At 39.6% G+C, this 24267-nt stretch overlaps 1 pseudogene; it reads right to left on the bottom strand.

The window, feature by feature from the left end:
• Positions 1-191: 191 nt before the first annotated feature.
• The window catches only part of LOC129019891 (small ribosomal subunit protein eS10-like), a 482677-nt pseudogene continuing 458601 nt past the window's right edge, over positions 192-24267 (bottom strand).

Here is a 24267-nt window from a genome sequence, read left to right as displayed (position 1 = left end):
ACCTGTTGTTTCCTGACTTTTTAATGATTGCCATTCTAACTGGTGTGAGATGGTATGTCATTGTGGTTTTGATTTGCATTTCTCTGATGGCCAGTGATGGTGAGCATTTTTTCATGTGTTTTTTGGCTGCATAAATGTCTTCTTTTGAGAAGTGTCTGTTCATGTCCTTCGCCCACTTTTTGATGGGGTTGTTTGTTTTTTTCTTGTAAATTTGTTGGAGTTCATTGTAGATTCTGGATATTAGCCCTTTGTCAGATGAGTAGGTTGTGAAAATTTTCTCCCATTTTGTAGGTTGCCTGTTCACTCTGATGGTAGTTTCCTTTGCTGTGCAGAAGCTCTTTAGTTTAATTAGATCCCATTTGTCAATTTTGGCTTTTGTTTCCAGGCCAGACTTTCCAGCACCCAAAGGGTTTAAGGACAATGGGAAGTTCCATCATCCATCTCTAGGATGTCCTTGGAAAGGGAAGCTGCAGAGAAAACATACCTTGGGGGGCAAAGACTGAAACTAAGAAGATTCCAGCACTCCATGCTCCAAGTGAGGACCACAAGGTGGGCCAGGCAGGCAGTTGGAGACAGAGGGACGTAGAGAGACACCAGGGGCTGTGACTGCTGCTCCAGTGTCTTTCCATGACTCAATGCTGCTGCTCAATTCACTGTTGAGTAAGTCTATGCTTCCCCTACATAAAGCAGGCAGCCTCACAATCTCTGAGTCCTCAGATTGCCATGTATCTGTCTTGAAACACACACACCTGCCATGGGCTTTTAAGGACTTGGGTGGGATGAGAGGTGGGAAATACCAACTCTGATTAAAAAATGCTTTGGAGGAGTCAAAGGTGCCACACGGGACAGTCTTCTCTCTGTTTTCTGCACAGTGGAGACTCCCAAGCCCTCCATCTCCAGCAGCAACTTAAACCCCAGGGAGGCCATGGAGGCTGTGAGCTTAACCTGTGATCCTGAGACTCCGGCCGGAAGCTACCTGTGATGGATGAATGGTCAGAGACTCCCTATGACTCACAGGTTGCAGCTATCAGAAACCAACAGGACCCTTTCTACTTGGTGTCACAAAGGCTATTGCAGGACCCTATGAATGTGAAATATGGAACCCAGTGAGTGCCAGCCGCAGTGACCCATTCACCCTGAATCTCCTCCATGACTATCCTCTGTTCCTCTGTGAGCCAGGCTGCCATCCCAAATACACATGGCCAGAGGCCAGGCCTCTCAGTCCTTCTCAGGTCCAAGTACAGAGACCTTTACCCCTGGACATCAAAGCTGGCCATGGCTTTCTACCCCAGGCAAAACAGAGTAGGCCTAGGCTTGATCCACAATAGGAGAAAAGAGGCTGCTCCTGTCATGGGAAACTCCGGGTCCACAGCTTCCGATGGGAGAAACAGGTGAATGTCTCAGGCTCCAGATCAGTGAACACAGAGGGGATGTGGCTGGGACTTCAGTGTTGTGACTTGGCTCACAGGGTCACTGTGGCCCTTACATAGACCAGGATTTTCCCTTCCCTCTGACAATATCACCTGTGACTTTATTCTCTTTGCTCCACATGGCCTGCATGCCACCACCATTTCTTCCTCATACATCTGTTACCATACAGGGGAAGTCCCCAAGCTCTCCTGCCTCACAGACTCTCACCCACTGGCAGAGCATTCTTGGCTGATTGATGGGAAGTTCCAGAAATCAGCACAAGTGTTCTTTATCCCCCAAATCACTAAAACATATAGAGGGGTCTATGTCTGTCTCATACATAACTCAGCCACTGATGGAACAAATCTCATAATCAAGAGGATCATAATCTCTGGTAAGTGGATCCCTGGAGCATTGGCAATATGTTTTCCAGTGAAGTCTATCTAGCTATCAGGGAAGATCCGCCTGCCCTCTGCAAAGGGAGAGGGAAGGTCAAAACCCAGGACAGGGAATATGTTTCTGCTCCAAAACCACCAGCTTTTGCCTGTCCCCTTCACTCTTTCTAGATATTCTTTAGACTATACACTAACAATGAACAATCTGAAAGGAAATTAAGGAAAGAATTTCAATTCACATTAACCTCAAAAGGAATAAAATATTTTGGAGTAAGTTTAACCAAAAAGTTCAAATGATTATACCCTGAAAACTACAAAACATTGCTGAAAGAAATTAAAGACAATATCAACATATGGAAAGACACTTCATTTTCATGGATTGGAAGAATCAATACTGTTAGAAGGACAATACTACCTAAAGTGAGTTGCAGATTCAATGCAACCCCTACCAGAAACCCAGAAACTTTTTTTGCAGAATTAGAAAACTCTGTCTTAAATCTGACCTGACAGGCTCTTATTAATGTCTGCCACAACACAAACACTGAGAAAAAGATGCAACCATGAAAATATTTCAAGTTCTCATGACATAGAAGACAGCAATCAGCCTTTCTCACATCCCAAAGCATTCAAAAATATACAAGTGCAGCATGGCAAGTATGGAATTGACCAAAAACTAATCACCAAGCTAAAAACGTGGTGAGAGAAAAAAAAAAAAGGGCAAGAATATATTTGGCTTGTCACCTTTATCACCTCCCAGTTTTGCCCACTAATCTGATGCTGAAAAGAAGTGCTCACTGGGGCAATTTAGATTTTGAATCTTTCAGATTTGGGATGCTAAACCAGCAAGTTTATAAAAAATATTTCAGAATCAAAAAATGTCAGAAATCCAAAACACTTTTTGTCCTAAGTCTTATGCATAAGAATTACTCAATCTGTGCGAACTATAGGCTTCAAGCTCTACAGCAGATCTCTAGAACTTCCCAATCTTTCATAACTGAAACTGCACACCCATGAACAACTTCTGATTCTCCCCACTCCCAGCTCCTGGCAACCAGCAGTCTCTTCTCATATTCACTCTGAAATCCACTTACAAGTGGTCCCTAGAGTAGTCAAACCCATGGAATCAGTGAGTAGAATGTCTAGTGAAAGAAAATATTTCCAAAACTTCTCTCCAAATTTGTCTCATATCCATCAAACACACATGGTCCATGACGACCGGATTTCCAGTAGTTCATTCCCATCCTTTCCACCAATCAGTTCTGCATTTGCAAATGTCCACATGTATTTCTGGAAAGTTCCACATGGTCCTCAACTCCCCTCTGCAGAAGGAGAGGAAACTTAAAAAACCCAGGACAGGGAACATGGTTCTGCTCCAAAGACACCAGTTCTTGCCTGTCCCCTTCACTCTTTCTAGATCATTCCTTGCACTCTGCTCTATCTTTAGATGTCTACTGGTTCAAGTAAGTCATCAAGAAACACCTGCAAAAAACTTCCCCACCTTGTGCCTCCACTGCCTGATGACTGAACTGACCTCCAGGCTTGACTCTAGTCTCTCCTGTGTTATTAATGCTGAAACATTCAGTACCAGGCAAGGCTCCTCAGTATCTTCAGGGTTTCAGGACAATGGGAAGCCCCATTATTACTCATCTCTAGAATGTCCTTGGAAATGGAAGCTGCAGAGAAATCACATCTAGGTGGCAAAGTAGGATGGAATTTGGAAGGTGCCCAGCAGTTGCACATTCCAGATAAGGAACCCAAGGTGAGCCAGCCAGTCAACTGATTAGGGAGGGACTGGGAGGGGAAGCAGGGGCTGTGACTCCCACTGACGTGTCTGTCCATGACCCAACAGTGCTGCTCAACTGACAATTAAGAAAGTCTGTGCTTCCCTAAGACAGAGCAGGTGGCCTCACAGTCTTTGAGCCCTTAGATCATCATGCATCTGTCTTGTAACACACACATCAGCTATTGGCTTTCAAGGACTCGGGTGGGCTGAGAGGTGGGAGATGCCAACTCTGATTGAAGGATGCCTGTGGAGGAATCAAAGGTGCCACACAGGACAATCTTCTCTCTGCTATCCACACAGCGAAGCTGCCCAAGCCCTACATCACCATCAAAAACTTAAACCCCAGGGAGAATAAGGATGTCTTAGCCTTCACCTGTGAATCTAAGAGTGAGAACTACACCTACATGTGGTGGCTAAATGGTCAGAGCCTCCCGGTCAGTCCCAGGGTAAAGTGACCCATTGAAAACAGGATCCTTATTCTACCCAGTGTCACGAGAAATGAAACAGGACCCTATCAATGTGAAACATGGGACCAAGATGGTGGCATGCACAGTGACCCAGTCACCCTGAATGTCCTCTGTGAGTATCTTTTGTTCCTCTGTGGGCCAGGACACCAGCTTAAATCCAAACGACCAGAGGCCAGGCCTCTCAGTCTCTCTCCAGTCCAAGTATAGACACCTTTTCTTCTGGACATCCGAGATGGCCACGACTCCCTGCCCTGGGAAAACCTAGGTAGGCACAGCCTTATCCAAGAATATAAAGGGAGGGGATGCTCTTGTCATGGGAGACTTGGGGCCCACAGCTTGTGATGGGAGAAACAGGGGAATACCTCAGGCTTCGGCTCAGTGAACATAGAGGGGGTTTGCCTGGGACTTCAGGATGTGTTTTGGCTCAGAGGTTCACTGTGTCCCTTCAAGATACCAGGAACATCCCCTTCCCTTGCATGACATCACCTCTGACTTTATTCTCTTTGCTCCAGATGGTCCAGACCTCCCCAGAATTTACCCTTCTTTCACCTATTACCGTTCAGGAGAAAACCTCGACTTGTCCTGCTTCGCGGACTCTAACCAACCGGCACAGTATTCTTGGACAACTAATGGGAAGTTTCAGCTATCAGGACAAAAGCTCTCTATCCCCCAAATTACTAAGAAGCATAACGGGCTCTATGTTTGCTCTGTTCGTAACCCGGCCACTGGCAAGGAAAGCTCCAAATCCATGACAATCAAAGTCTCTGGTAAGTGGATCCCAGCATCCTTGGCAATAGGGTTTTAGGTTTAGTCTTTCTGGCTTTCAGAGAAGAGTCAGGAAAGCATTTTTATTGCCTGCCTGTGTCCCATGGGCACAAGCAAATCCCAAATTCTCCTCTTGACCCCTCCCAATTTGACTCTACAGACTCTCTTCTCCTGTTTTTCTGTTTTCTCATGGCTGACCTTGTGTCTGGCCTGAGAAAGGTAGGGAGGGGGTTTTATCAGCCCTGAGCCCTATGTGGAAGAAGAGGCGTCACAGAGGGACAAGAAGGAGAGTCCTTAAGATCAAGTTGCTTCTCGCTGTCACCAACACATCCCCTTCTGCCACGTCTTTGTTTTCTTGTACCTTTTCCGTGAGCTACAAGGAACATCTGAGGCTTTGAAACAAGCTCACACTTTTCCCCCAAACGAGAGGAGGAAGCTCCTTGGGTGAGGGAGGAGCAGCTCTGACTCTGCTTCCTGCTTTGCTCCAGGCTCCTCTGGTGACTGGCCCTGCCTGACTCCACCTGGGGTGAGACCAGCATTTGTGGAGAAAGAGCCCTGGTGGCCTGTCCTGAATTTGGCTAAATCGAGCTGCCAGTTGAAGCCAAGCCTCCCCTGGGCCAGGCTGTAGGGAAATAAGAAGAGAGGGAGCCTGAGGACAGACTCCTGAACTTCATCCTGGCTCTGAAGTCACTGGCTGTATGAGGCTGTGGGCACAGCACGTGGGACACAGCATGGAGCACAGTGATTGATGCAGAGCTGGAGAAATAGGGAGATTCACCCCTGGGTCTCTGCATCGCAGGAAAGGCGCAGTGCCAAAAAGTGTATAATTATACAGAGGGTAAGACTACCAGATACTTTATATATATCTAATATAAGACTTACAATTAACTATTTCTAAGTGTGCAATTTAGTGTTGTGTAACCATCACACTATCCATTTCCAGAACTTTTTACTCTTACCATATTAAACCTCTGTACCCAATAAAGAGTAACTCTCACTCCTTCTCCCCCTAACCCTTAGCATCCACCATTCTACTTTCTGTCTCTATGTAACCGGCTATTCTAACTATCTTTTATAAATGGAATTATATAATAATTATCCTTTTGTGTCAGGCTTATTTCAATTAGCTTAGTATCATCAAGGTTCATCCATTTTGCACGATGTATTGGAATTTTATTCCTTGTTAAGTTTGAATAATATTTCAATTGTAGATACCCCTCATTTGCCTCCCCTCTTATCTTTCAATGGACTTTTCAGTTGTTTCCATTTTTTGGCTAGTGTGAATAATGCTTCTCTGAACATCAGTGTACTAATATTTGTTCAAATTTCTTTCAATTCTATGGAGAGTATGTCCAGAAGTGGAATTGCTGGATCAAATGATAATTTATTGTATAATTTTTTGAGAAACAGCCACATCACTTTTTACAGTGGCTATAACATTTCCCATTCCCATCAGCAATGCACCAGAGCTCCAATTTTTCCATCTACTTGAAAACACCTGTAGTTTTGTGTGGCTGTCATTGTTGTTGTTTATCAAAGCCATCCTAAAGTGTGTGAGGTGGTGTAACACTGTGGTTTTGATATGCATATCTCTAAGTATTCGTGATGCTGAGGAACTTTGCATTGGCTTATTGGATATTTGTATATCTTCCTTGGAGAAAACTCTATTTTAATCCTTTGTTGATTTTTTAATTGGGTTTTTGGATGTTTGCTGTTGTTGACTTGTAGCTTTTCATGTATTCTGGAAATTAATTTCTTATCACACATGTAACTTGCAAATATTTTTATCATTTCATGGGTTGCCTTTTTACTTTCTTGATAATGTTCTTCGCTATATATAAGGTTTTGATTTTTGTGAAGTCCAATTTATCCATTTTATTTGTTGCCTATGCTTTTGTTGTTACAACCAAGAAATCACTGTGAAATCCAGTATCATGAAGCTTTTCTTCTAAGAGTTGTATAGTTTTTGCTGTTACATTTAGATCTTTGATATATTGTGGGTTAATTTTTGTACATGGTGTTAGGTAAAGATTCCACTCTTCTTGCCCTTGGATATCCAGCTTTCCCAATATCATTTGGTAAGAATACTGTCCTTTCCCCATTGAACGATCTTGGCACACTCGATGAAAATCATTTGGCCATATATGCAAGCATTTCTTTCTGGGCTATTATATTTCAGTAATTTCTATGTCCTCCTTTATGCCAGTACAACACTGTACTGATTACTGGGGCTTTGAAGTAAATGCTGAAATCAGGAAGTGTGAGTCCTCCAGCTTCATTCTTCCTCTTCAAAGCTGTGTGTCTATTTAGAGTCATGAGATTCACTATAAATTTTAGGACCGATTTTTCTTTTTCTGCAAAAATGTCAAGGAGATTCTGATAGGAATTGTATTGAATCTGCAGCTCACTTTGGCAGCACTGTCCTCCTAACAATATTGAGTCTTCCAATTCATGAAAACAAAATGTCTTTCAATTTATTGATGACATCCTTCACTTCTTTCAGCAATATTTTGTAGATTTCAGGTATAATGATTTCACCTCTTTGGTTAAACTTATTCCTAAATATTTTATTCTTTTTGATGTTAATATAAATTGAAATTTTTTTTCTTAATTTCCCTTCAGATTGTTCATGGTTAGTGTATTGAAATACAACTGATGTTTGAATGTTGATTTTGTATTGTGCAACATTACTGAATTTATTTATCAATTCTAATAGCTTTGTTCCATATTTAGGATTTTCTACTTATAAGTTCAAGTTATCTGTAAACAGAAATAATTTTACTCCTTCCTTCCAATTGGAATGTCTTTTTTTAAATTCTTGCCTAATTTTTCTGACTAGACCTTTCAATACTATGTTGAATAGAAGTGTCAAAAGCAGGCATCCATGTCTTGTTCCTGCTCATAGAGGGAAAGCTTTCAGTCTTTCTCTGTTGAGTATGATGTTAGCATTGGGTTTTTCACATATTGCCTTTATGTTGAGGTGGTTTTCTTCAATTCTTAGAATGTTTTTACTATGAAAAAATATTGAATTTCATCAAATGCTTTTATTGATTCAATCTTATTACTGATTATAGTTTTATTCATATTTTTGTGTGTTTCTAGGAGTTTGTCTATTTCATCTAGGTTATTCAATTTATTGGCATACAATTATTTATAGTACTTTCATAATCATTATTTTATTAGAATTGGTAGTAATCACTTCATTTTTCTTTCTTTTTTTCTTTTCTTTTCTTTTTTTTTTTTTTTTTTTTTTGAAGAGAGAGAGAAAGGCTATCACTCTATAGGCCAGCGCAGGATGGAATACAGTGGTGTGATTATGGCTCACTGCAGCCTCAAACTCCTGGGCTCAAGCAATTCTCCTTCTTCAGCCTCCCAAGATGCCAGGACTACAGGTGCATGTCACCATGCCCAGCTAATTGGTTTTTAATTTTTTTGTAGAGACAGGGTCTCCCCAGGTTACCTATGCTGGTCCAAACCCCTGGTCTCAAGAAATCCTTCTGCTGTGATCTCCGAAAGTGCTAGGATTAAAACAAAACCCACCATACTCAGAGTACATTTTCATTTCTGATTTTACTAATTTTAAACTTTTCTCTTTTTTTCTTAGTCAATCGGGTTAATGGCTGTCAATTTTATTGATTTTATTTTGAAAAATCAACTTTTGGTTTCATTAATTTCCTGTATTCTTTTTCCATTCTCCATTTTATTTCTATCCACTCTAATCCTTATTATTTCCCTCATTCACTGTGCTTGGGTTTAGTTTGTTCTTCTTTCATATCCTGAAGTATTAAAGTAGGACGTTGACCTGAGATCTTTCTTCTTTTTTAATGTAAGAGTTTACAGTTATAAATTTCTTGCACAAGACTCAACTTCTCTAAACCTCTGATTCCTCACCTGAAAATTTCAATGAGTGTGCTTTCTTCATACCATTCTTTTAAAGGTTTCATGAGGTCAATGAAACAAGATCCCACACACAGAGGAACCAATGTCAGCTACTATATTACTACCATCATCATTAACCTTGAGGTCAAAGAGTCCTAGAATCAAAGCTCAGATCCACCTGTCACTAGCCATATGACACCAGGAAAGATTCTACACCACTCAAAGCTTCTGTTTTTTCATTGGCAAAATGGAAATAATGTCTACCTGACAGGGTTATTGTGTGGATTAAATGAGATACAGGGAAAGTATTTAGCACAGGGCCTGGCCCATAGGAAGTGCCCCTCAACAGTACCTACCTTTTTCCATATATATGGAAAAAGAGGTAACACATAAAACACTAGGACATGGTTACTGACTACTTGTGGGAGAGAAAGAAAAAAAGCCAACTGCAAAGAATCAAGCCTGGTATGTGAATTTTTACCAACTGAGATGCATCCAAAATGGGATTAGACATACAAGATAATTTATCAGGGAAGACACCTGTGAGGGAATGTGGGGCAGGCATGAAGGTAGTATGGGATAACCCACAGAGCACTATGCAGAGCTGATTCCTGTGAAAAAGAAAGAGAAAGAAGTTTTAGATACCAATGCAGCTCTAAGAGTTTTTGCAAGGCTGATGGGGAATCCTCCAACCAGTCACCCCTTAGAGTTAAAGAGAGCCTCAGAGAACTAGGCTTGCTTTCACACCCTTGCTGGGAGCCTGTAGGAAAGAAGCTTTCTGTGCAAAGGAGGTGGTGAATTTGAAATACACTGACCTAGGCGTTCTGTCAATCAAGTCCCTGCCATGGAGACCTGACAGTCTCATTCATGGCTGCCACAACAGAGACACTGAGAAAAAGATGCAACCATGAAAAGGTGCAAAGGTGGCAAGTTCTAATGACATAGAAAATAGCAATCAGGCTTTCTCACATCCAAAAGCCTTCCAAAATATCTCAGGGCAGTACAGAATTGACAGAGGACTGATCACCAACCTAGAAACATGGTGAGAGGGGGAAAAAACAAAAAACTGCAAGAATATAATCATCTCCCATCAATTTTCCAACAGAAATAATGTAGTCCTTGAAGAAACAATTATACAGTACCTCATGATACATGCTTGTTCCTGAGGCTCCCCCATGTAAAAGAACATCACCTTCATTCCTTCTTTTCTTTTCTTTCCATGACAGCTCCTCCAGGAATAGGATGTCTTCATTTAATTAATCCAATATAGCAGCCGTGATGTCATTTCTGTATTTCAGGAAGACTGGACCCTTTTTGCCTGTGTCTAGGACTGAATCTCAACCTCCTCCCACTAAACTTCTGTTTCTCAGCACTAAATTCTGCAGGTCTCTTCTTCCCTGGTCTTCATACTTTCTGTACTCCACTGTGTCTCAGACAAAATTATCCCCAGCCTCTGTTCATTTGTTTCCCAGATTCCATGCATTATGAAACCCTCTTGATCCTTTTTAACATCTCTTACTTGAGTCATTTTCTCCATTCTCATAGATCGCAACAACTACTAGAAGTCCTGCTTGACTTCCTGTCTCTAGTTTTTGAAATCTTCCTTGCATATGACTTCCTCATTACCTTCCTAATATCTAGTTACCTCACCTACTCAAGAATCTCAAGGTCTACTATTTGATATAATTTCATCTTTTCTCTTTACTAATTCTTGTTACTTTCATTACCTCTATTCTCCAGTATAATTTCTCCATCCTAATTAGATCTGTCTTTCTATACATCCTTGCCCCTCCAACATATCATATACACATAGATTTCTCAATTCCACTGCTGTGCCTAAAAACAAGGTCATCTCCCCTCCACCATCTGTACTCTGGACTTACCCACAACCTTCATCACAAGCAACCTCCGACCTCATGGAGAACAAAGACTCTAGCATTAATGTGCGAACTTGAGATTCAGAATGCAACCTACATGTGACTGAGAATCTTTTCCTGATGACCAATATATGTGTTCATGAAAGATACAGAAATAAAGGATGCAAGGTCTCTACCCCAAGGGACATAAATTCTAAGACAGGAGATAAGACCTGAAAAATAATCGTAATACCAAAGTAAAAAAAAAAAAAAAAGTGAAGGCCACAAGATCAGAGAAATCTGAGGGGAAATACAGCTACAAATTGGAATCATTGGGAAACATTTTTTAAAAATGAATGCTCAAACCCCACCCATAACTTGTGATTTAATGGTCTGGAGTGGAACCCAGGCGTTGGTAATTTTTAAGTCTTCCCAGATGCTACTAACATGTAACCAGGATGGAGGACCGGCTGTTCTTATAGGTAGAACTTAGAACAAAATCAATGGTATTTAGCAAGGAGTATTGGAATTACCTAGAAAACATTTTCAACATACATAAGCCTATACTTTGTTGACCCTACTTTTTAATGGGCTACATCAAGAACTCAGTAATCCAGTTATGAAACAAAAGTTGGCTGGGCGCGGTGGCTCACTCCTGTAATCCCAACATTTTGGGAGGCCGAGATGGGCAGATCACGAGGTCAAGAGATTGAGATCATCCTGGCCAACATAGTGAAACCTGTCTCTACTAAAAATACAAAAATTACCTGGGCATAGTGGCATGTGTCTATAGTCCTAGCTACTTGGGATGCTGAGTCAGGAGAATCACTTGAACCCAGGAAGCGGAGGTTGCAGTGAGCCAAGTTCATGCCACTGCACTGCAGCCTGGCGACAGAGTGAGACTCCGTCTAAAAAAAAAAAGAAAAAGAAAAAGAAAGAAACAGGAGCTACATGAAAAGGAAACCTTATTTGATATATCAAATTATATGAAAAACATTTGCAAATGATAAGTGGTAAGTGATGTTAACCTTCTCTAAGTTACATTTATTGGTATGATACTGATGTGAGTATTCCAAAAATTACATGGGATTCCTATAAATTGAATATGTTATCATAATAGTCATAATGTCATATTCCACAGAAGTTAGTTATAATGTCCCATGCCAAAGAAGTAATTACATTTCTATTTGAGCTGTGTCTTTATCATAATGAAATCTCATAAGTGTTTTAACCAAAGACATTTTAAATCTTTGTCATTTACAGTTGGTTTGATTTTCCCTCAAAGCACTGCAATCAGATACAGTCCAAAATTGATTCTGTATCAAAAAGATTTATGGAGAAGATGCTGACAAGGACCCTTGAATACAAGTTTCTGATAAGATTAAGATCATACCACTAAACTGGCTATGGACTTCCAAAACTTTAACAAACAAGATGAAACCTTCATGAAATTGTCAGCACAGATCAGCAGGAAAAAAATTAATTTCATTGAAATAAATGATAATAATAAGGACAATGTCTTTGTAATTTTTTATTTGAAAATTTGGTGATTTTGGCCGTGCACGGTGGCTAATGCCTGTAATCCCAACACTTTGGGAGGCTGAGGCGGGTAGATCACGAGGTCAGGAGATTGAGACCACCCTGGCTAACACGGTGAAAACCCGTCTCTTCTAAAACTACAAAAAATTAGCTGGGCATAGTGGCGGGCACCTGTGGTCCCAGCTACTCAGGAGGCTGAGGCAGAAGAATCGCTTGAACCTGGGAGGCGGAGGTTGCACTGAGCCAAGATCGTGCCACTGCACTCCAGCCTAGTGAGAGAGTGAGACTCTGTCTCAAGAAACAAACAAACAAACAAAAAAGGAGGCTGTTTTCCTGACTGTAAATGAAAATCAGGTCACAACAGTGAAAGCATAGAATTTTGACTATTTAATGACAAGGTAGAGTGGCTTTTATTTATATTTCCTCAGGGAATCTAAAACAAGTGGTTTGAGCTTATGGAAAAAAAAGACTTTAACTTTCCTTTAGGTCAGATTTTTACTCTGTAATTTAGTCAAGAGAATTTTTAAGGCTACCAGTGACACTATTATGTGTCTTTGAAATTTGATCCTTCTATCAACTGTGTGAAATAAGAATTCTCTAAAATTTTTTTTAACTTAGAAGTATGCTTTAAAGGATCTAACTTCTGGCCATGGACAATTAGAGTTTCCAATGCTGTATTGAGTCTAAGTGACTCAGTCCAACAGCCTCTTCAGTGAAGATGCAGTCCCAAAGATCCTATCTTCCCTGTTCCAAGTGAAATAAAATATTCACTCCCAGGAACAGGCTAGGAAAGCAAAAGACTCTTGTTGCCACAGCCCTACCAAGGCATCAAGAATTGGGATGACCAAAGTCCCTTATGGATGGAACTTCTTATGACAAAACTTCCTAGGAGCCTGATACATTTGAAACAAACAAAATTAATACATTTGCAACCATTAATACATTGATACATCAAATAATTAATCACATTTAATTAATAAACAATTAATTAATTACATTTAATTAATCACATTTAACTAATTACAATTAATAAATAATTAATTACATTTAATTAATTACATTTAATAACACATTAAACAAGTGATACGTTAATACATTTGCAACAAACAAAAAATCTCAAGTTCCCAGCTACTTGAATGCTCATCACTTTATGTGACTCAAAAAACAACCCCACCATATGACGCAGACTAAAAGACAGTGCTCTCACTTGGTCACAAACCCTCAAAGACAAAGACATGAGACAAGATAAGAGGAAACCTTATCTGACACTCCCATTTATTAACAAAACAGAAGGAAAGAAATAAGGGGAAAAACTATTTCTGGAAGAAAAAAAATTGAACAATATGAATATTTATACCCCGAAATTACTGAAAAGTACACCAGGGTCACTAAACCAAGACTAGTGAAATAAAAACCTCCCATTAGTTGAAATTCTGTGGAGAAAAAACTGATTTTTACCATTCAATTGAAAAGACTGCACAGAGAGAAGCCAGGAGTCTTCAGTGTAATAAATTCTTACCCATTTGCTGGCTGATTATTTCCCTGCATACCGGCATGCCCACAAACAGGTTATGGTGGCAAGACAGGTTTATGGAAGGAAGAAAGTTTCACTAGCCACGTTGGTTTTGTATAGATGACACCTGGCAGGAAGCAGCTCTCAGAGAAAAATTGATGCTAAATTATTGTTTTGCATCTTTAAAGGTATCAGATTCAGCCAATTTTTTCCAGTTGATTTTCCCTAATCAGATCCAGATTTGGGAAGACCTGCCTGCATTAATAGAGTCTCTATGATGTAAATTTTTCCATAAAAAGCAGCTTTACAGGGCCACTACTATTTGTTGGCTCTCTGGCAGCCATCTCAAAATTTGTCAAATATATCTATTTCCTTCAACTGACAGGTGTTTCTAAAGGTGGAATTTGATGTTCTGCAGTTGCAAGGGTTTTAGCCAATTCAGAGTTCTGATTGACTATAATCTACAGCTCCTATTGGATTTGGCCAAATTGAAAGGTTTTTGGACACCAGACAGGCTGAAGAGTTGGTCAAATCCAAAGGAAGAATGATGAAAACCAAAAACACAAAGAGCGATTCTACAAATTACATACTGTTGAACACTCTAAGTGTAATCAGAGGTTACAGTCAAGTAGCAATAGGCCTTAACCTGCAGCTACCAAATTCCAAAACAAAACCCCAAACCAGTTCCTTACCTGAAGGGAGACCAAGCTGAAGGCTGCTCTTGATTGTCACAGGCGCAGAAATCTCATCTTCTTTATAGAAAGAGAGCAAAGCTCCATGAGTAAAGGAGTTCCATGGCAAAACAAAACTCAGATCTCAAATGAACAACTGGGGAGAGCAGGGACCTTGAGAGGCAATACGATCCAGTCCTCAGAAAGTCACACAATCAGTCAGAGCTAAAGTTCTATAGTTGGTACTGAGCACCAACAGGAGAATCACTACAGGTCAAAGGGGCTACACTCCACTCACAGGGTCCATATTTCAGTCACCAAAATGTTAACCAACATGAGTGACTATGGCAGGGGTCTTAGTCAATTGAGTTTTTGTTTTTTTGTTTGTTTTGTTTTGCTTTTTGTTTTTTTAGACAGAGTCTCCCTCTGTCGCCCAGGCTGGAGTGCAGTGGTGTGATCTTGGCTCACTGCAAGCTCCACCTCCTGGGTTCATGCCATTCTCCTGCCTCAGCCTCCCGAGTAGCTGGGACTATAGGCGCCCACCACAATGCCCAGCTAATCTTTTGTATTTTTAGTACAGACAGGGTTTCACCATGTTAGCCAGGATGGTCTTGATCTCTTGACCTCCTGATCTGCCCTCCTCAGCCTCCCAAAGTCCTGGGATTACAGGCATGAGCCACCGCACCCGGCCTCAGCTGAGTTTTATTGAATCAGAGCTTGAGAGCATTCTGGAAAAATATGAGTCATAAAATATCTGCATGGCTTGTTTCGTCTTTGAAGAGGTTTTCAGGAAGCCTGATATTTATACATCTTCTTAAAGGGGGTAAGACAGGTAGAAAGAGACAAGTAGGAGGAAAAATGTTTGCTCCCATCTTGCCTTTCTTCTGTATTTGGAAAATAAAGCATTATCAATGTGAAATCTAACAGGATTCAGTTTTAGGAGCCAGACTTGGATTGCACACCTAAAGTTATAATTGATGTGACCTTGTTTTATGGGAAGATATACATCTTGAAAAGCTTTGAGTTCAGCAAAAAACAACTTGTGAGGGCAGTTATCCAGAGATGCCCAAGGCCTTTTTGCCTTTCTATGGGTGTCTGACAAATGTACAATGCATTCACAAAAGGTTGTAGAGTAACAGTTGTTCATTTGGGGAAAAGAGATGGACTCGCATGATTCAGTCTACAGGTGGAAAAATCTCTTTGGTGTAAAGAGTTTGACAGTCCTGAGATCATTATTTTCTTTTAAATAAGTGTTGTACTTCCTTGGTGCTGTCTGACTGAGATAAAGGGATGGGTGTGGAAGGCATCACAGCTGTCTCCACTTTAAAATCCAATTGTCCTTCCTTTCTTCCTCTGTTGGGTTACACTCCTCTGTTTATAGATCACTTACTCAGTTGTCTTCCCAGGAAAAGAAATCATACGTCATTAAAGTACTAAGCACCCAGTTCAGTTCAAGGCCATTTTAGTGAATAACAGGTACAAATATTTAATAAAGCCTCATGGAAATTTTTGATGAGAGCCTTCACACCAACCACAACACTTTTCTGGACCACTGATCTATAAAAATGAAGAGGAAAGACCCTGCTACACACTGAGTACCTTTGTGTTTGCACCTCATATAATGCTCACAAGGACTCATTAAGTAACTACTATTATCCCACTATCTCAAGACATCAATTAAATTGCCCCTCACCTAAAACCTGATAAAAAGTCGAAACAGGCCTTAGACTCACATATTTTGTAATCCAAAACTCATGTTTCCAGCAAAAGAAACTATAAATAGAGTAAACAGACAACCTAAGGAATGTGAGAAAATATTTGCAAATTATGCATTTGACAAAGGTCTAATATCCAACATCAATAAGGAATTCAAACAAATTTACAAAAAAAAAATCAACACCATTAAGAAATGGGCAAAGGACATGAACAGATCCTTCTTAAAAGAAAACATACATGTGGTCAACAGCATATGAAAAAAAGCTCAATATCATTGATCATTAGAGAAATACAAATTAAACCACAATGAAATACCATCTTATACCAGTCAGAATGGCTATTACAAAAAAGTCAAAAAAAAAAAAATAACATCCTGGCAAGCTTGCAAAGAAAAGGGAGTCCTTATGTACTGTTTGTGGGAGGGTAAATTAGTTCAACCCTTGTGGAAAGCAGTGTGGCAATTCTTCAAAGAGCTAAAAACAGAACTTCCATTTGGCTCAGCAATCCCATTACTAAACACACATCCCCAAAATATAAATCACTCTACCATAAAGACACCTGCACGTGAATGTTCATTGCAGCACTATACGCAATAATCAACCTAAATACCTATTAATGAAACCTGGATTTTTAAAATGTGGTACATATAAATGATGAAATACTATACAGCCATAAAAAAGAATGACATTAAGTATCTTGAAAAAACACAGATGGCACTAGAGGATATTATCCTTAGTAAACTAACACAGGAACAGATAATCAAATACTGCATGTTCTCACATATAAGTGGGAGCTTAATGATGAGGACACATAGACACAAAGTCAGGAACAACAAACACTGGGGCCTACTTGAGGGTGGAGGGTAAGAGGAGAAAGAGAAGCAGAAAAAATAACAATTGGGTACTAGGCTTAGTACCTGGATGCCAAAATAATCTGTATATCAAACTTCCATGACACGGCTTTACCTGCATATCAGACCTACACATGTACACCTGAACCTAAAACAAAAGCTTTAAGAAAAACAATGAAATTCTTACACCAACAGTTTAATCTCTAATCTTTCTTCAATCAGAATTTTAAGATGTTTTTAAGAAGAAAACATTTTATGAACATAATAAATTGGCTTCTTTTAAAAAAAATTTTACTACTAATAAAGCTCATGTTTCACTCCACACCATTTTACCTACCAGAATTCAGAGAATGGAAAGTTGGCAGCTTCTAACATGAATAACCATACAAACTTCTATAAAAAGACAGAATTTGACACAGGTTTTAAGACAAAGAACAATTCAGGGGCCTGAGAAGACAGGCAATGGTATTATGTGAACAAAAAAAGAGAAAAAGCTTGGACATGAGAAAGTAAAATGTAGGTCAGGTCATTCAATGTAGATCAAGGAAGTAAAGTAGACTGGGGCTGGACTATGAGGGCTCTGAATGGAAGCCCAAGGAATGGGAACTTCATCCTACAGACAAGAGAAGTCACTGGAAAGTTCTGAGAAGCTCACAAACATGAAAAACAGCATTTTTGTGACGATTACTCCAACAGTATTAGGCAAGATAACTTAGAGAATAGTCTTAAATTCTGGCAACTTAATAGAAGTATCTAGAATATTTATTCTCTTTTTTCTTTTTTAAATTTTTTTATTTGGAAACAAATTCAGACTTTCAAAACTGTTCTAAAAAGAGTCATCATACGTTTTTCATTCAACTTCCCCAAATATTAACATTATACATAATCACCCAATCATCAAAATCAACAAATGATGAAATGAATGAATGAATAAATGAATCTACGGACCTTATTCAAATCCCCTCTATCTTTCCATTAATGTCCTGTTTTTGGACCAGGATTCAATCTAGGATCATGCATTGCATCTCATTGTTCTGACCTCTCAGTCTTCTTTAATCTGGGAAAGTTCCTCAGTATTTCTTTTGTCTTTAATACCTTCATATTTTTAAAGAGTATTGGTGAGTTATTTTGTAGAATAACCTTCAGTTTAGGCTTTCTAATTTTTTCTCATTATTAAACTTGGGTTATGCACTTTGGGCAAGAATACCACATAGGTGATGCTGCACCTTCTCCATCCATCGTATTAGAATCCAGTAAGATATCAATATCTCTCATTACTGGGGATGTTAACTTTGAGCACCAGACTAAACTTCCTCCACTGTATGTTGACCATTTTTCTGGGAAGCATTCTTAAACAACCAATGCCTGGGTCACACCACACATCAATCAAATCAGGTATTCTTGGGGGAAGGCACAAGCATTAGTAGGTTTCAAATGCCTTGCAAGTGACTTTAACCAGTATCCGGAGTTGAAAAATTACAGCTTACATAGTGAAGATTAGAATTTTGGAAATAAAGTAGGAAGCCATTTCTTAGGCTAATGTTCTTTTTAAAACAACATTAATTCTAAACACAAATAAATACATCTAAACGTTGGCATGGACCAACAGTAGGGGAATGGGAAGGTTAAAAATCTTCTGATTAGAAAATCAATGAGTGAGTAGACCAATTAAATAAAAAAGGCAGAACCAAGTGTGGTGGCTCATGCTTATAATCCCGGTACTGGAAAGCCAAAGCAGATGGATAACTTAAGCCCAGAAATTTGAGACCAGCCTGGAAAAATGGTGAAAACCCATCTCTGCAAAAACAAACAAACAAACAAACACAAAATTAGCTAGACACAGTGGCACATGCCTGTTATCCCAGTTACTCAGGAGGCAGAGGTGGGACAATCACTTGAGCCCGGGGGTCAAGACTGCACTCAGCTATGATCATGGCACGTTATTTCAGCCTAGGTGGGAGAGCAAGACCCCATCTCTGGAAATCATAAAAAAATAAAAATAACATTTTTAAGGTCAGATCTAGTACACAGACTGCCTCTCATTCTATGTTGTTTATATAATTAGACCAGAAAATGGAAGTGTTTCCTTATGAATACCTGATTCTCTACTTTTTATACAGCTGCATTGTATTCCCTTGTGTAGATAAAAGGTAACCTGGTTAATTAGCATTATGCTGGTAAAAGTTTAGGTTGTTCCCAATATTTTGCTGTTAAACCATCACTATATTGAATAACTCTGATTAGGTGTCATCTTTCATGACTGTGACTGAGATAAACTTTTCCCAGTGAAGTTTGGGAGACAAAGAGAAATATATTTCAAATTTTGACATGCATTTAGAAATTTTACTCCACAAAGTTTTCGTTAATTTTTACATTTCCCAGAAAAGTAGGGCAGGGTACTATCACTTCAGTTGCTTTCACACACTGTGTTATCAAACATGTGGATTTGGGGACATTTGAGGACACAGTATTGTATTTCAACATATGCTGTCTCAAGATATCAACTTCCATTTCTCCTGTGTTTAGGAGGGTGAGTTTTGTTCATATGTCTAAGAGCCATTAAATTAACAAAGGTGTCTATCAACAGTGGGTTAGATTATGAAATCAATACCTATACATCATCATCAGCATAAAAAATGGTGTTTTTTGAGGTAACATGGATGCAGCTGGAGGCCATTATCCTAAGCAAATTTAACACAGAAAGCAAAATCATAAACCATAACTTTATAAGCAGGAGTTGAACATTGGGTATTCAGAGACATAGAAATGGCAACAGGAGAAGGTAGGGACCACTAGATGGGGGAGGGAAGAAAGGGGGAAAGAAATAAAAAACTAACTGTTGGGTATGCCTACTAACTGGGTGACAGGATCACTCATACCCCCAAAGTCAGCATCACCCAATATGCCCAGGGAGCAAACCTGCACATGTCCCCACTGAATCTAAGAAGAGAGTTGAGAAAAAAGAAACTGTCAGGCTGGGCACAGTGGCTCACGCCTGTAATCCCAGCACTTTGGGAGGCCAAGGCGGGCGGATCACGAGGTCAGGAGATCGAGACCATCCTGGCTAACACGGTGAAACCCCGTATCTACCAAAAATACAAAAAATAGCCAGATGCAGTGGCGGGCACCTGCAGTCCCAGCTACTCGGGAGGCTGAGGCAGGAGAATGCCATGAACCTGGGAGGCAGACCTTGCAGTGAGCCGGGATAGCACCACTGCAGTCTGGCCTGGATGAAAGAGCAAGACTCCATCTCAAAAAAGAAAAAAAAAAGAAAGTGTCACATGTTTACAGTCTCAGAAATTTCTGATTAATTCAGTGAAACTACTTATATTTAATCAATAGATCAACTGGGACTTAACTGATATCTTTAGAATATTTTTTCTGATCCATAAATATGGTATACTTCTCCATTTAATTAGGCTTCCTTTAATGTTTCTTGAGATGGTTATAATTTTGTCTGAAGAGATTGTGCATATTTAGGTCTTTGGTGTGCTGATTCCTAAATATTTTATATTATCCAACACTATTATATTCTACTTAATCACACTACTTGTTTGTTGTTGCTGTAGAGAAATTAATACATATTGGTCTATTCTTATAATACTCATCTCCCTAAACTTTCTTATCATTTCTATTTTTTCTAACAGATGTTTTTGGATTTTTCTATATAAACTCTGGTATCCTCTGAAAATAATGACAGTTTTATTCTAGTTTCCCGAACCTCATACCTCTGATTTATCTTTTATTTCTTATTGTTTTAGACTAGGAACTCCAATATCATGTTAGATCAAAGAAAAATAAGCATTAATTTTATTTGTGAACTGATTTTCATTTACTTACCCTCTTTTCTGCTATGCTTTGGTCTGATTAATTTTATGTGTTCTTTATATAGTAGCACATTATCTATTTATTATAATTCCAAATATTTTCAGATTTCATTTGTTTTTCTTACACAGAATTTTTCCACATGAAGACTCCTTTTTCAAATGTTCATGTTCATCAACATTTTCTTCCTTGGCTATACAATGAGAAAGTTCTATCACACCTTGAGGTGCTTTACTTGCTTCGATTTGACTTTTAACTTTTATTTATTTGGAACATGTCCAAGAATAGATTGTTCTGCTCAAGATGGTTGTCAGTTATCCACCTAACACTCTGAATGTCGATGTTGTTCACAATAAGTCATTTTAAAGACTTTGTCAATACTCTAGCAAACATGCCTAATTCCTATAAGGATAAGCATTTGAACTACCTAATCAACAAGTAATGACAATGGCACACTACAGCCAAACACCCTACACCATAGATGTTCTCTTCAAGTCCACACAAAACATTTATGAACACTGGGCTTAATCAACTATTAGCAAATAGCACTGAATCATTTTTGCCCAAGCACCTATTTTATATACAATGCAATCTAGGTAATAGTGTCTACAAAATAAATTTGGGACATGAACAGAAACTTCTCAAAAGAAGACATTTATGCAGCCAAAAAACACATGAAAAAATGCACACCATCACTGGCCATCAGAGAAATGCAAATCAAAACCACAATGAGATACCATCTCACACCACTTAGAATGGCAATCATTAAAAAGTCAGGAAACAACAGGTGCTGGAGAGGATGTGGAGAAATAGGAACACTTTTACACTGTTGGTGGGACTGTAAACTAGTTCAACCATTGTGGAAGTCAGTGTGGCCATTCCTCAGAGATCTACAACTAGAAATACCATTTGACCCAGCCATCCCATTACTGGGTATATACCCAAAGGACTATAAATCATGCTGCCATAAAGATACATGCACACGTATGTTTGTTACTGCACTATTCACAATAGCAAAGACTTGGAACCAACCCAAATATCCAACAATGATATACTGGATTAAGAAAATGTGGCACATATACACCATGGAATACTATGCAGCCATAAAAAATGATGAGTTCATGTCCTTTGTAGGAACATGGATGAAATTGGAAATCATTATTCTCAGTAAACTATCACAAGAACAAAAAACCAATCACCGCATGTTCTCACTCATAGGTGGGAATTGAACAATGAGAACACATGGACACAGGAAGGGGAACATCACACTCTGGGGACTGTTGTGGGGTGGGGGGAGGGGGGAGGGATAGCACTGGGAGATATACCTGATGTTAAATGATGAGTTAATGGGTGCAGCACAGCAGCATGGCACATGTAACATATGTAACTAACCTGCACATTGTGCACATGTACCCGAAAACTTAAAGTATAATAATAATAAAATAAAAAATAAAAATAAAAAATAAATTTGAAAAATTAGACACTTGCAGATTTTAAAAACACAGGTCAATCAAGAAACAGTGATGAATATGCTAAGTACCTGGTACTTGACAAACAGCTACATCTACAGGAAGTCATAAAATGCAGCCACAGTGGTGCCCCAGGGAATCCACAACATGAAATGCTTCTACTAGAACAGAGTGATTAAAAGTGAGTTAATCGTTCAACTTAAGAAGTGAGAGAAAGCCAGGAGAATAAAAATAAGAAAATTAAAAGTAGAAAATAAAAACTGGATGGTAAATTAAAAAAAACAGGAGCATTCATAGACCCAAAATTAATGTCGCTGGAAATGTTGATAAGTTATTTAAACTTCTGAACTAAATAATCAACAAAGCAATAGAGGAAGAAAAAACAGACAGTGTTACCAGTGAGAAGGAGTGGATATTACCACACGTGCAGCAGCGGTTCAAAGTTTCTCTGAAAAATTTCATGACACTAAGTTGATAATGTACACAAAATGGACAAGTTCCTAGAAAATTAGGTATAATAAAAAACTAACTCAGAAAGAAATGGAAATCCTGACCTGTTCTATAACCACCTTAAATTTTTTTTTTTTCAGACGGACTCTCGCTCTGTCACCCAGGCTGGAGTGTAGTGGTGCGATCTCCGCTCACTGCAACCTCTGCCTGCTGGCATCAAGCAGTTCTCCTGCCTCAGCCTCCTAAGTAGCTGGGACTACAGGCGCCCGTCATCATGCCTGGTAATTTTTTGTATTTTTAGTAGAGACAGGGTTTCAACATGCTGGCCAGGCTGGTCTCGAACTCCTGGCCTTGTGATCCACCCACCTCGGCCTCCCAAAGTGCTGGAATTACAGGTGTGAGCCACCAGGCCGGGCCCTTAAATTTTTTTCTTTTTTTGAGACAATGTCTCACTTCTGTTTCTCAGGATGTAGTGTAGGGGTATAATCACGGCTCACTGCAACCTGGACTTTCTGGGCTCAGGTGATCCTCTCACCTCAGCATCCCGAGTAGCTAGGACTATAGGTGTGTGTCACCATACCCAGCTATATATATATATATATATTTTATAATTTTAGTAGATAAAAGAGTTCATTATATTGCCCAGTCTGGTCTGCAACTCCTGGACTCAAGCCCCACCTAGCCCTCCTAAAGTGTTGGGATCACAGGCATGAACCACCATTTCTGGCCTGCTATTTTGAAATTTTACTTAATTGATAAATATTCAACACATACACACACACGTGTGTGTATACTCAAAGAAAGCAGATGACTTTGAGAAGACGAAAAAGGTGGGGGCTTCATGATGGAATAAATGCCTTTATAAAAAGAGACATAGGAGAATTGTCTCTCTCATTTTATTTGTCTCTTCTCCCACTCCCAACCCTTCACCATTTGCAGATACAGCAAGAAAGCAGGCACCTGCTGGGAAGCCCTAAAAAGGACTGGATCAGTTGGCACCTTGACTTTGGACTTTCCAGCCTCCAGAATTGTGATAAAAAGATTTCTATTGTTTAAGTCAACAAGGCTACAGTGTTTGTTACAACAGCCTAAGCTCAGGAATACACTATCTGACCCTTGTTTTGAATGAAACTCTTCAGTTTCTTCATTAACTTAGCTGGCAGCTCTTGTCTGCAGCAGCATCAGAGGCCCAAAGAAAAGAGTTCCAGCAGGGCCTCAACCTTCATGGGTCCCATGGGGCCTCCCTGATGTTAGGACCAGGATGTCAGGTGAGGCTTCAGTGATACAACCAAAATGTGAAATTGTAAGTATTTTTCCTACTTACAGACACTGGCGAGCACATGACAACTGGGAGACAACAGACACAGACTTTAGAAAGCCCAGACAGAAAGGAGAGGAGGGACCTGTTGGCCAATGGCTTTACTGGGTCCAGGGTGTTATCTGACAGGTGTCCAGCAAGGAGCTTTAATGGGCGTGTTTTAAGCAGGCAAACACTGGGGCATGGAGATCACACTGTGACTGAGAGGTGGTCACTTTAAATTGGAGGCAAATGTCAGAACTGTCAGTTTAAAGGAAGCAGCTGGAGAGAGGGAAGCCCAGCACACTGAGCAGGAGAGATGCCGCCAAGATTTTATCTCTGGCCACCAGATGAAGTCATTCGGACTGGGTACAAATGCGGG

This window comes from Pongo pygmaeus, chromosome 20, assembly GCF_028885625.2.
Source record: "Pongo pygmaeus isolate AG05252 chromosome 20, NHGRI_mPonPyg2-v2.0_pri, whole genome shotgun sequence".
Lineage (NCBI taxonomy): Eukaryota > Metazoa > Chordata > Mammalia > Primates > Hominidae > Pongo > Pongo pygmaeus.
The sequence above is the reverse complement of the archived record's forward strand: the minus strand, read 5'-3'. Positions and strand labels throughout refer to the sequence as shown.